The following is a 14,033-nucleotide window of genomic DNA, read 5'->3' on the forward strand; positions in this document are numbered from 1 at the left end:
TAACAATAAGCTTGGAATATCAAATAAAGTCTTTCACTATATAACGCTAATGTTCCCTTAACAAACTTGGTGCGCCCATTCGTGGGAGTTACCACATAAGTTTTTTCTGCAGTTCTGGCCCTAGCAGGGGTCACCAAGTTTTCCCGCTAGGCCGCAAGTCTCTCTCTGATGTAGTCTATCAAAGCCCGTTAAGCCTCCCATGCACCAACCGGCCCATTCCCAACCTGCAATCCTAGTTCCTGCCGACCCCGGTACTGTAGATTATATATCTGGAAGTGACAGCCTTGCTCACGTGCGCTGTCCCTCCGCAATAGCAGGTGTGCCTTGCCTGTCGCAGTCTCCTCACTGATCTTCTCGACTTGCCTGTTGGTGGAAGTCTCTTAAGATTGTAGCTGAACAGACTAGGCCTCAGCTCCTGACAGGCAACATCTGTTCTCTGATGATTAACCTGCGCATGGCGTGGATCCTGGTCCTGACCAGCACAGGAGGAATTTGGAGTCCTCCTGAGCGGAATACGGGTCTTGCCAGGCGGAAACCGGCACCTTGGTGGCATAGACTTCCCACTGAGGCCTGTCATGCTGGCCTCAGTGACATCCCTGGAGCGCGTCTGCTCCACTGTCTTGTCTTGCGCCAAATCTCTCTGCCGTTTGGTGAGCAGGCCTTTTATATTCAGGAACTCTGGACTGCCACTCACCTGATAGGGTCCAGCACCCAAATCTGCTCCCCCTGAAAATCTTCTGGTGCAAATTTGTTCCTTCTCACTTCGCCTGACCAGCAGATGACAGTCTTTCTCCACTAATGTGACCTCCCACACGGATTCTTCAGGGATATCTCTACTTCTCCTTACACGTGTATTCTGCAACCCTGCCTCTGGGAGTACAGTGCAAAAAAGCCTCTGTGTGTACTGTGCCAAAAAGCCTCTGGGACTAAGTTGCCAAAAAGTTTCTGTTTGTACTATACCCAAAAGCCTCTGAGAGTACTGTTACAAAAAGCCTTTGTTTTACTGTACCAAAAAGGCTCTGGGAGTATTGTGCTAAAAAGTTTCTGTGCGTACTGTGCTAAAAAGCCTCTGTCTGTACCCTGTCTCTGGGAATATTGTGCCAAAAAGCTTCTGTATACACTGCAACCGTGTCTGTACGAGTAGTATGATTAAAAAATAATTATACTCTGCTACTGTGTCTGTACGAGTTGTGGGCCTTAAAAAAAGTAATACTCTGCACCCATGTCTGTGGGAGTACTGTGCCAAAAAAACTGTGTATACTCTGCATGCCCCTCTGTGGGAGTACTCTGATAAAAGACTCTGTGGGGGTACTCTGCAAAACACTTTTTTTTTTAATTTAGTTAGGCCCCAAAACATTGTGAATGGAAAATTGAACAAACAAACTGCGGTGGAGTCTAACAATGGCTGGGTGCATCTGGTATACTTCTATATTCAGACAAAGGTCCGGACAAGTCCTCTAGGGTCCATGCGTGGTTCATTTTAATGAATGTGAGCTTGCCCACTTTGGCTGTGGACAGGCACATGCGCCTGTCTGCGATCACATCTCCTGCTGTGCTAAGCACTTTCCACAGGGAGACCAGCACCTCCAAGGTATAAAGTGCAAGCTCAGGCCATGTGTTCACTTTGGAGATCCAGAAGTTAAATGGGCCAGACCCATCACTCAAAATGTGATGTGTGGATACACATTCTTCCAACATGATGTGGAAACTGTCATGCTCATAGATTTGATTCCTTGAGCTTGTGTTCTGTGGTTGGCATCTCTTTCTGCTGAGCCATAGGAGACACACCTTTTCTCTGGGTGTTTGGGTTCTGTTTTCTATCTGCAGTCTGTCTAGCTTAACACAGGTGTTTTCAAATGTCCATCTATACCTCTTTTAGGCCATGGCCCCACTATCAGTGTTTGGTCAGTATTCGGTCAGTATTTTTTTTCAGGAGTGGGAGCCAAAACCAGGTGAGGAACAATCACAGCAAAGGTATAATAGAAACAAGTGCACCAATTCTGCATTTATCACCCACTCCTGGTTTTGGCTCCCACTCCTGAGAAAAAATACTGACCAAATACTCATAGTGGGGCTGTGGCATTAGTGTCTAACCTATTAATGCCCAGTGAGTTGCTACACAGGCGTAACCTAAACTCTGCCTCTTGCTAATAGGGACCGTATCCGATGGTGGTGGTGGATTTTGTGAAGTGCTGAGTTAGGTTTTTCGACATTTCTGGCATGCTAACCATCCCTTCCGAGGTGGTGCCGGTGCCACAGTTGCATTAGCGACTTCATTCTCCTCTGCTTTGTGCTTCCACTGAGCCCCTGCTGTTAGGTGAGGACACCGGCAGTAGTCCGTCTTCCAGCGTGCACATGTATTCCCGCATTTTCCGATCTCGCTCTAGTGACGGAAGTAAGGACGGTGGGGATCCAGCAGGGTGGCTGTGACGAAACAGCTTCTTATCTTAATCAGCCAGACGTCTAGATTTGTTAAGCCAAGAGAAATGCACTATTGTGTTTGTGTTGACTTTAGAACTTGTGTGTGTTTCTTTGGTGGGTCAAGAAGGACAGACCAGCATTTGTGTAACCTTGATTGCTGTCCGCTATTGATCTGTGAACAATGATGTTTGTTACTATGCTAATTGCATATTTTACTAAAGTCAGCTAGATGTTTATTTACAACAGCCTTCATTCTATACAAACTATGTAAATTGATTAAATGCACAAACAATGAGATCTGAGCCCTGTGGAATAGTATCATCCCTTGTCCTGTGGATGTGTGCTTGACAGAAGAATTGTAACTATTTGGGGGACATGTGCCTTTGTAGCAGAGAGAGTTAAAAGGGAGAATCAAAGGTCAGACACACTCTTCAGGAGAGTAGCTTGGTAGCATGGCTCGATCCAGAGGGACACAGATTTGTATTCTACATGATTCCTGCCTAAGGGTACACAGCCCTGACTGGAAGGATACGGCTCTGCTCCATTGACCATCAAAGAACCCATGGATACATTTGGAGAGACGAGGATGGGACAATGAAGTCACGTGGCCCCATGGATATGTTGCTTGGGGTTGCCAGGTTGGACCCTCTGGTTGCCTGGAACCCATGTAGACATTCGGAGAAGCCAGATTGGGATCAGCTGGCCATCTGGCCCCATGGAAACTCTCGGAGAGGCCAGGGTGGGACCCTCGGGTTTCCTGGCCTTGTACCTCGATGAACTGTCAGCTACCTAAGCTTGAGGCCTCCTTCTCTCTGTGGAAGCCTGCCAAAATCGGGATGCCACTGGTTGAGGTAGCTGGCCCTGGAAGTCCGAAAGTCGCAGTTGTTCTATCCCCGGGGGACCAGCGGAAGGGTGAGACTGTGTAATGTTGTACCATCTTGGGTATTTGCTGAGAATGTTCTATGTGTTTATTGTCCATTTGGTGGTTCAATAAAGTATTGCCACACTGTTTTTTACCCTCACTCTGTGTTGTCTGAGTTGTATTACGCCCACGGAAGACCCCAGGTCTTCACAGTGGCCACATAGTAATCAGCACTTGGAACAATCAGGCCAACTCGAAGGTGTTGCACAGGTACAGCAGCATGTATTGTCTCATGTGTGCCAGGCTGCCCAGAGATAGCAACAAGCTATCCTCTGTGGGAGGTGTATCGGCTGGGTCCTCTGCATCATCTGTATTCTTTGTATCTCTCCAGACATGCTCCAGTTATGCCCGTGAGCTGCTTTGAGTGTCACCCTGTTGTGAACACGGTTGTCTCTCATTCTCCAAAACTGTCCCCTGGCTGGACATTTGTGTACCTGGCTGCTGTTGGTATAGGAACCCATCCTCCAAAGCATGTGTGGACACCTGGCCAGATAATGGTGTGAATGTTCCCTTTTTCTCCTACGCTTCCTCCTGTGCTACCACCTCATCCATCATCGCCTGAAGCTTTTTTTTCTAGGAGGCAATGAAGTGGGATAGTAATGCTGATGATGGTATCATCAGCACTAGCAATGTTCATGGAGTACTCAAAACAGTGTAACACGGGACACAAGTCCCTCATGGAGGCCCATTCATTGGTTGTGAAGTGGTGTTCCGCAGAGTGACTCACCCATGTGTGCTGCAGCTCAAACTCCAATGGTGCCTGCTGCTCCTCGCACAGTCTCTCCAGCATGTGCTGGAGTTCCACCTTGTTGGTCCATCGTATATAAGGCAATGAGCGAGAAGGCAGAAGTGAAGCTGCAGCACAGACAGGCGAGCAGCAGAAGGGTGAGAACGCCAAAAGCACGCTCAGACGGCCTGCACTTTCAGCAGAAGCTGTGACATTTCTGGGTAATTATTGAAGTTCTACACTACCAAATTCAACACATACGCCAGGCAAGGGATTTGCGCCAAACTGGCTAGGCCTGGAGCTGCTATGAGATGTCGACCATTATCACACAGGCAGGGCTTGTTGTTTTATCCCCATTCACAGCTCCTGAGTGGTATGAGATTTTTGCCACAAACAGATGAGTTTCTGAACAGCCTGCTGTAGTTTACCCCTGGCTGTGCTGAAGTTGGTGGTGCAGCTGTCACGCTGACCAGATGAGGAGGCGTTGGAGGAAGTCGAGTAGGAGGAGGCAACATGGACAGAGAAACATTGAAAAATCCTCTGTAGTGGTAGCACATGCACCAAAACGCTTTCTACCTCAGGCCCAGCTGCCACAATGTTTACCCAGTGAGTAGTCAGAGAGATATAACGTCCCTGTCTGTGCTTACTGGTCCATGTATCAGTGGTTATGTGGACTTTTACACTGATGGCATTACGCAGTGCACACCTGATTTTGTCTGCAACATGTTCATGCAGGGCAAGATGATCCGGTTCCTGGTAACCCAAATAGCATCCTGAAACCAGTTCATAAGGCACTAAGCCTCCTGGATGTACCCAATGGGTACAATAGGCTCACTCTGTGAATATAGTTCTTCAGGTCGTCCTCCAGGGTGACCAACAGGCACTGTGCAAAATGGCAATCCCAGAAGACATGCACAGATTTTTCCTCCTCGAAGGGGCACCTTGGGCAGTACTGGGTTGTACAGGTTCCAGGCATTCATGAATGACTGGACAAACAGCCCGTCCTGTATCGCCATCCATGACAAGTGTGACGTGCCCCCTGGGCCGTGGGGTACTCGCTAGCTGGGCTGGTCGATGTTGGGGGATGTCACGGTGGCAGTGACCCGGTCCGTGACTCAGGGCGGTCAATTAAAGGGGAAAGTAAAAGGGGAATAAGGTTTTTATAGAGATAATGTTCGTGACGCCACCTGTGGTATGCGACTATATGGGGCCGCCGCTGCGATGCAGATCCTCTGGAGCTGATGGTGATGCAGCAGAGTTGGTTCAGCTCTCCACAGGTAGAGCTAAGCTCCAGGGCAGGATATAGTGATGCTATGAGGTAGATGTTGTTGGTGCGGCATAATGCAGGTGATGGCGCAGATAATGATCAAGGACACAGTGAGGTGCAGTCTTCAGGCTTTACTCACAGTTCAAAGCAGTTCCAAGTCACCGCTGCAGCCGGGAGTGACCGCCCACGTAGTCCTGTGTCCTCCGGGGTAGGGATCCAGTCTCTCAGGTACCTCAGGATCACTTAAACAGGACCCCATTCTATGTACCTTTCCGGTCGTCTCACTGCGCTGACTCTCACCCTCCTGCCCTGGGCCTCACAATCAGTGTCCCAAGCCAGTGGCCTCGGGTCTTGTCGGGCGACTTGCAATCCTCTGGACCCTATGTGGCCACCTTTTCAGCGATGTAATTGTGCATTTTGGCTGCAACACCTTGAAAATGCTGCAGCCTCCGGTTGACTAGCTGAGCCTGGTTGTTCTCCACTAGTTTTGGGGCCGGTCCCCGTCTGCGGCCTAATCCCTCCACGTCCGTGTGAATTCGGGTGCTTCCTGCACTTACTGTGCCCCTGGGATCCCATCTGTCTCTGGAGCCTTTCCCTCTGCTCCCATCCTCTCTCGCTCTCCTCCTGGGCCTCTCGCATTAGGCCCGGCTCTTCTCTCTCCTGAGCGGAGCTCCTCCTGAGCTCCCACTCCTAACTGTCTCTCCTCTGAACTGTCTGCTTCTAGATGGTTCCCCTCCTTCTTATACTCTTCCTGTCTGTGCTCCCCTGACTACTTCCTCCACCCACCTCCTCTACCTAGCTCCACCCTCCAGCTAGGGACCAGGGACTGTGCTCTCCCTTAGGAGCAATCTCGACCTTCCCTACTGAAGTGGAGTGCATTGGATGTGGGTGTGTGGGTCCCGGGTAGTACTCCATCCTTACCTGAGAGTGGGGTACCACACCTCTGGATGAGATGCAGTACCTCTGAGGCTACTGGACCCGCAGTGGCGCCACAAGTGCTTGTGCCTGTTGGTCAATCTGTCTGACAAGACATTTGTCCACATGGTTTTTAACCTGTCGGCATGGAGTCCTGGAATGTTCTCCTCTTCATCCTTGGCTCTGATGAGTTTGTGGAAAGTTTTTGGTTTCCACAAGTCAGGCTTGAGTCTCTCCAGTTGGTGTTCTCCACGAAACAAACAATGTCTCTGTAGAATCATGGTGTCGTTCAGTTGTAGGGCTAGAGGCTGTCCCACTTGTCCCATCCGAGTCACCTCCAAAGAGGAAGCAGAAAGAAGCGAGACATGGACCTGCCTGCAGAGCCTCTCTTGACTTGCAGTCCGGCGAATGCAGTCACACACGAAGGAGGTCAGCAGGAGGGTGGGAATATTGGGGACACCCTTCCCACCCTTGCATGGCTCATTGTACATGATGGTCCACTTCACTATGTCCACTTGGAGCCCCGGACAAAGCAAAACACTGTCTTTGTAATGGCCCTGCACATGGTGACAAGTGGGGGCCAGGCCTGGGCCATGTACTGCAGAACCGGGAAGTACCTTTATACGCAGGACATGCGCTTTACCCTCGTAAGTGAGGCATCTGAGGCTGCTCTGGTCACTCGGTGGCACTGCACTAAACCAACGGTTACCGCTGGATGCCATCAGCGTGTGTTTGCTTAGCTTGTAGATTGCTGAGACTAGTTGTCCTTTTCATGTCTTCCTCTGTTTCGCAGCAGTGAGCTGCTATGTAATTAACTTTGTGCTGAAAGCCATGGGTTGGCTTTCTTCTATATAAACCCCAGCAAACAGTCTCCAGCTAACAGTTATTAGTTAGTTCACCTAGACCTGCGCTCTCTGTTACTTTGCTCCTGTTTGCTATCTTGTGTTTCCCGGTGTCTGACCTCAGCATGAATTTTGAACACCTGCTTTTGTTTCTGATGTGACTTCTTGGTATTGACTCATGAAGACCCTTCTTACCTGTGGTTCGCTCTTTTGGTCAGCAGCCCTTCCGTGGAAGCAATCCAGTGGACCCCATTGAAAGACCACATCCACAGGGGTTAAAGGGTGAAGGTTGGGTTTTTTTCTGGCATGTGCCAGACGGAGTGGCTTGTGCCAAGTCCATCTGTCCAAGATTGTCTTTTTGAGCCTGTGGCTTCAGACAGATGTAACACTTACTATCTTGGGAATAACCCATCCATCAGCTGAAGGTACTGTATTTGATCTACCTTTGGTTGTGGTGGTGACGCGCCCCCTGGGCCGTGGGGTACCCGGAGCCGGGCCTGTAGATGCTGGGGGTTGTAGTTACCGTGGCGGTGACCCGGTCCGTGACCCAGGTGGTTAATCTAAGGGTAGTTTATGTATATCTGTTATGTATAGTCCGACTACGCCACCTGTGGAATGCGGTTATTGGGAACCGCCGCAGCGGAGCAGTCCGCTGAAGCTGGTGGTATGTGCAGCAAGGTAGTGTAACTCCCCACAGGAAGAGTGTAGCTCCAGGGCAGCGTGTACAGATGATGGTGGTGGTAGTGCAAGGTATCAGTAATGACAACACGGAGTCTTTGCAGTGCAGTCCCAGGGTCTTTACTGTTGGCAATTATAAGGGCCCCAACGGGAGTACCGGCTAGTGATGAGGGCCTGATCAGTCTGGGAACAATCCTAGAGTCCTCCTGGCCAGGTGAAGTTGTAGGCCTGCCGTTCTGACTAGACTCTTTGGCTATCCCACTTATAGTCGTGTTGTAGCCCACGTCCCTGAGTGTAACGTGCTGTGCTCACCCGTATGGCTGGCGACTCAGACTTTGTGTATTACTCGCTCCTCTGTGGCGGTACGGGTCCTTTCGTGTGGCTGTGCCTCCGGGCTTCTGATGGGCCAGGAGACCTGCAATCTCCTGCCCTGCGGTATCTGCTGCTGGGTATGCAATCCCCACAGCCTCGGACTCCGGTGTCCGGTCCTCTTTGGATACTATCTAGGACGAGCTAACTCCAGCTCCAGTCCCTGGCTCTTTACTCCTTCGTGTCCTACTTGACTCCACACACTGACTTAGACTTAGACTGACTAACCCGGCCTCCAGATCCAGTCATAGAGGGCAGGATCCTCCCCTTTCTGGTCTGGGGCAGGAGGTGTTGCTTGTGATGTGTTCCTGACCAGGAAACTCCTGTTTCGCTCCCAGATGTGGTATTACTCCCACTGTGGCAACCAGACCCTCTAGGGTGCCACATTCCCCCCTAGTAAATTTCAGTACTCCGGGACTGAGCATATTTTGCAAAAATATAACAGATAACAATAAGCAATAGCAATAACAATACATGAACATATTTACAGGCATTACAGTGTTTTTAGGTCACGGTATCATCCTTAACCCCTTAAGCCCCGCGGGTGGTTTGCACGTTAATGACCGGGCCAATTTTTACAATTCTGACCACTGTCACTTTATGAGGTAATTACTCTCGAACGCTTCAACGGATCCCCCTGATTCTGAGATTGTTTTTTCGTGACATATTGTACTTCATGATTGTGGAAAAATTTCTTCGATATCACTTGCGTTTATTTGTGAAAAAAACGGAAATTTGGCGAAAATTTTGAAAATTTTGCAATTTTCAAAATTTGAATTTTTAAGCCCTGAAATCAGAGCGATATGTCACACAAAAGAGTTAATAAATAACATTTCCCACATGTCTACTTTACATCAGCACAATTTTGGAACCAAAATTTTTTTTTGTTAGGGAGCTATAAGGGTTAAAAGTTGACCAGCGATTTCTCATTTTTCCAACAAAATTTACAAAACCATTTTTTTAGGGACCACATCACATTTGAAGTCACTTTGAGAGGTCTTTATGACAGAAAATACCCAAAAGTGACACCATTCTAAAAACTGCACCCCTCAAGGTGCTCAAAACCACATTCAAGAACTTTATTAACCCTTCAGGTGCTTCACAGGAATTTTTTGAATGTGGAAGAAAAAAATGAACATTTAACTTTTTTCACAAAAATGTTAATTTAGACCCAATTTTTTTTATTTTCACAGGGGTAACAAGAAAAAATGGACCCCAAAATTTGTTGTGCAATTTCCCCTGGGCACGCAGATACCCAATATTTGGGGAAAAAATACTGTTTGGGCGCACGGCAGGGCTCGGAAGGGAAGGAGCGCTATTTGACTTTTTGATTGTAAAATTTGCTTGAATAATTAGCGGACGCCATGTTGTGTTTGGAGAGCCCATGTGTGCCCAAACTTTGGAGCTCCCCCACAAGTGACCCCATTTTGGAAACTAGACCCCCCAAGGCACCTTTCTAGATGCATAGTGAGCACTTGGAACCCCCAGGTGCTTCACAAATTGATTCGTAACAATGAAAAAGTGAAAAAAAAAACACTTTTTCATTTGTATGAATCAATTTGTGAAGCACCTGAGTGTTCCAAGTGCTCACAATGCATCTAGATAGGTGCCTTGGGGGGTCTAGTTTCCAAAATGGGGTCACTTGTGGGGGAGCTCCAATGTTTGGGCACACAGCGGATCTCCAAACGCAACATGGTGTCGCTAACAATTTGAGCCGATTTTCCGTTAAATTTGTTAGAGGACACCATGTTGCATTTAGAGAGTCCCTGTGTGCCCAAACATTGGAGCTCCCCCACAAGTGACCCCATTTTGGAAACTAGACCCCCCAAGGCACCTATCTAGATGCATAGTGAGCACTTGGAACCCCCAGGTGCTTCACAAATTGATTCGTAACAATGAAAAAGTGAAAAAAAAAACACTTTTTCATTTGTATGAATCAATTTGTGAAGCACCTGAGGGTTCCAAGTGCTCACTATGCATCTAGATAGGTGCCTTGGGTGGTCTAGTTTCCAAAATGGGGTCACTTGTGGGGGAGCTCCAATATTTGGGCACACAGCGGCTCTCTAAATGCAACATGGTGTCCGCTAACAAATTTAACGCAAAATTGGCTCAAATTGTTAGCGACACCATGTTGCGTTTGGAGAGCTGCTGTGTGCCCAAACATTGGAGCTCCCCCACAAGTGACCCCATTTTGGAAACTAGACCCCCCAAGGCACCTATCTAGATGCATAGTGAGCACTTGGAACCCCCAGGTGCTTCACAAATTGATTCGTAACAATGAAAAAGTGAAAAAAAAAACACTTTTTCATTTTTATGAATCAATTTGTGAAGCACCTGGGGGTTCCAACTGCTCACTATGCATCTAGATAGGTGCCTTGGGGGGTCTAGTTTCCAAAATGGGGTCACTTGTGGGAGAGCTCCAATGTTTGGGCACACAGGGACTCTCTAAATGCAACATGGTATCCGCTAACAAATTGAATGGAAAATCGGCTCAAATTGTTAGCGGACACCACATTGCGTTTGGAGAGCTTCTCTGTGCCCAAACTTTGGAGCTCCCCCACAAGTGACCCCATTTTGGAAACTAGACCCCCCAAGGCACCTTTCTAGATGCATAGTGAGCACTTGGAACCCCCAGGTGCTTCACAAATTGATTCGTAATAATGAAAAAGTGAAAAAAAAAACACTTTTTCATTTTTACGAATCAATTTGTGAAGCACCTAGGGGTTCCAAGTGCTCACTATGCATCTAGATAGGTGCCTTGGGGGGTCTAGTTTCCAAAATGGGGTCACTTGTGGGGGAGCTCCAATGTTTGGGCACACAGGGACTCTCTAAATGCAACATGGTATCCGCTAACAAATTGAATGGAAAATCGGCTCAAATTGTTAGCGGACGCCACATTGCGTTTGGAGAGCCCCTCTGTGCCCAAACTTTGGAGCTCCCCCACAAGTGACCCCATTTTGGAAACTAGACCCCCCAAGGCACCTTTCTAGATGCATAGTGAGCACTTGGAACCCCCAGGTGCTTCACAAATTGATTCGTAATAATGAAAAAGTGAAAAAAAAAACACTTTTTCATTTTTACGAATTAATTTGTGAAGCACCTAGGGGTTCCAAGTGCTCACTATGCATCTAGATAGGTGCCTTGGGGGGTCTAGTTTCCAAAATGGGGTCACTTGTGGAGGAGCTCCAATGTTTGGGCACACAGGGACTCTCCAAATGCAACATGATATCCGCTAACAATTTGAGCCGACAATTTGTTAGCGGATATCATGTTGCATTTGGAGAGTCCCTGTGTGCCCAAACATTGGAGCTCCCCCACAAGTGACCCCATTTTGGAAACTAGACCCCCCAAGGCACCTATCTAGATTCATAGTGAGCACTTGGAACCCCAGGTGCTTCACAAATTGATTCATAAAAATGAAAAAGTGTTTTTTTTTTCACTTTTTCATTTTTACGAATCAATTTGTGAAGCACCTGGGGGTTCCAAGTGCTCACTATGCATCTAGAAAGGTGCCTTGGGGGGTCTAGTTTCCAAAATGGGGTCACTTGTGGGGGAGCTCCAAAGTTTGGGCACAGAGGGGCTCTCCAAACGCAATGTGGTGTCCGCTAACAATTTGAGCCGATTTTCCATTCAATTTGTTAGCGGACACCATGTCGCGTTTGGAGAGCCCGTGATGTGCCTAAACAGTGGAGCTCCCCCACAAGTGTCCCCATTTTGGAAACTATACCCCTCAAAGATTTTATTAAGGTGTATAGTGAACATTTTGAACCCAGAGGTACGGCACATTATTTGTTTACATTAGGTCATCATATTGAATAAGTTTTCATTATTCTTGAGCGCAAGTGCTCGCTACTTGAGTTTGCATCGGGTACTCAGGTATGCACCATGTACAGCGTGTGCTCGAGTGACATGCTCGAGTCCCTGCTCCGCATGTTTCACGGTTATTAGACACCCAAAAAAAAACATGCGGGGATCGCTCGTGCATGGCAGGCAATCCCCGTAAAGTTTTTTGGCCGCGAAGCATATGGGGCAGAGACTCGAGCATGTCACTCAAATACCCACGATACTAAATGCATACCAGAGCACCCGATGCAAACTCAAGTAGCGAGCACTTGCTCTCAACACTAGTCGCCATATCGTCATCTTTTTTTCTTACTTTTGAAAAAAATCCCAACCCCAGCCCTAACCCTAGCACAACCCTAGCCCCAGCACAACCCTAGCCCCAGCACAACCCTAGCCCCAGCACAACCCTAGCCCCAGCACAACCCTAGCCCCAAACCCAGCCCTAACCCTAGCCCAATCCTAACTCAAGAGTTTATTTTTGACGCCGTTCCTTGTGCGGTATAAGTGATTAGACGACTTTATTCTTCGGGTCGGTGTGATTACAGCAATGCCAGAATCATATGGGGTTTTTATGACTGACAGCTGTCACACACTAAAAGACGCATTTTTTGTAAAATCTAGTTTTTGCATCGCCATATTTTGAGAGCTATAATTTTTCCAAATTTTGGCAGACAGTCATGTGACGGCTCGTTTTTTGCGGGATGACTTGACGTTGTTATTGGTGCCATTTTCAGGCACGTGACATTTTTTGATCGCTTTCTATTCCGATTTTTGGGAGGCAGAATAAACAAAAACCAACAATTCAGGAATTGTTTTTTTTTTTTTTTTTTTTATTCTGTTCCGCGTGTGGTAAAATTGATGAGGCAGCTTTACTCTTCGGGTCAGTACGTTTACAGCGGTACCACATTTGTATAATTTTTCTATGTTTTGGCGCTTATACACAATAAAAGCTATTTTATAGAAAAAAATATTTTTTAGTATCGCTTTATTCTGAGAGCTATAACTTTTTTATTTTTCGGCTGATGGAGCTATATGGCGGCTTGTTTTTTGCGGGACGAGATGACGTTTTCAGCGGTATCATTTTTATTTATATGCGTCTTTTTTATCGCGTGTTATTCCACTTTTTGTTTGGCGGTATGGTGATAAAGCATTGTTTTTTGCTTGGTTTTTTTTTTTTTTTTTTACCGTGTTCACTGAAGGGGTTAACTAGTGGGACAGTTTTATAGGTCAGGTTGTTCCGGACGCGGCGATACCAAATATGTGTACTTTTATTGTTTTTTTTTTATTTTTTTTATAATAATATTTATTGATGGGTACATTATATTTTTATTTTTGGTGTATTATTTTTTTTATTTTTTTATAATATTTTTGCACATTTTTTTTTTTTTTTTTTTCCACTTTCACACAGTTTATACACTTTATTACTTTGTCCCACTCTGGGACTTTCACTTTTTTTTTTCTGATCGCCTGCATGGCACAGGAATGGAGCACCATCCCTATGCCATGAAGGCTGTCAGAAGTGCACAGTGTGAAGATTGCTTGGAGATGCACTGCGCATGTCCAAGCAATCTTCCTGCTCTCTGGTGACCCGGATGTTGTCATGACGACATCGGGTCGTCATGGCAACACCCGGGAAGCCTTTGCAGACTGCGCTGGAAGCCGGAAGAGGAGGTGAGTATCGGCGATCACCTCCCCTTGCCCCCGCAATGCCGCGATCGACTTCGATCGACTTCGATCGCAGCATCGCGGGGGTTAATGTGCTGGGAGCGGTGCGTGACCGCTCCCTGCACATAGTACCGGGTGTCAGCTATGACAATCAGCTGACACCCGGCGGCGATCGCGCCCGCACAGCCTGTGTGCGCGCGCGATCGCCATGACGTACTAATACGGGTCTGGCTCTTAAGTCCCAGGGCACAGACGCGTATTAGTACGTCAGATGTTCTTAAGGGGTTAACCAGGTGTACATTTGAGGGACCCATCTCAAACCCTCCACGGAGGCCCTGGGGTGGCTACAGGGCATTGATGATCTGGATGTCGGACCACGTCTTC

This window comes from Phyllobates terribilis, unplaced genomic scaffold (genome assembly GCF_046119375.1).
Source record: "Phyllobates terribilis strain yellow unplaced genomic scaffold, ASM4611937v1 Scaffold_2__4_contigs__length_985480577, whole genome shotgun sequence".
NCBI classification, from domain to species: domain Eukaryota; kingdom Metazoa; phylum Chordata; class Amphibia; order Anura; family Dendrobatidae; genus Phyllobates; species Phyllobates terribilis.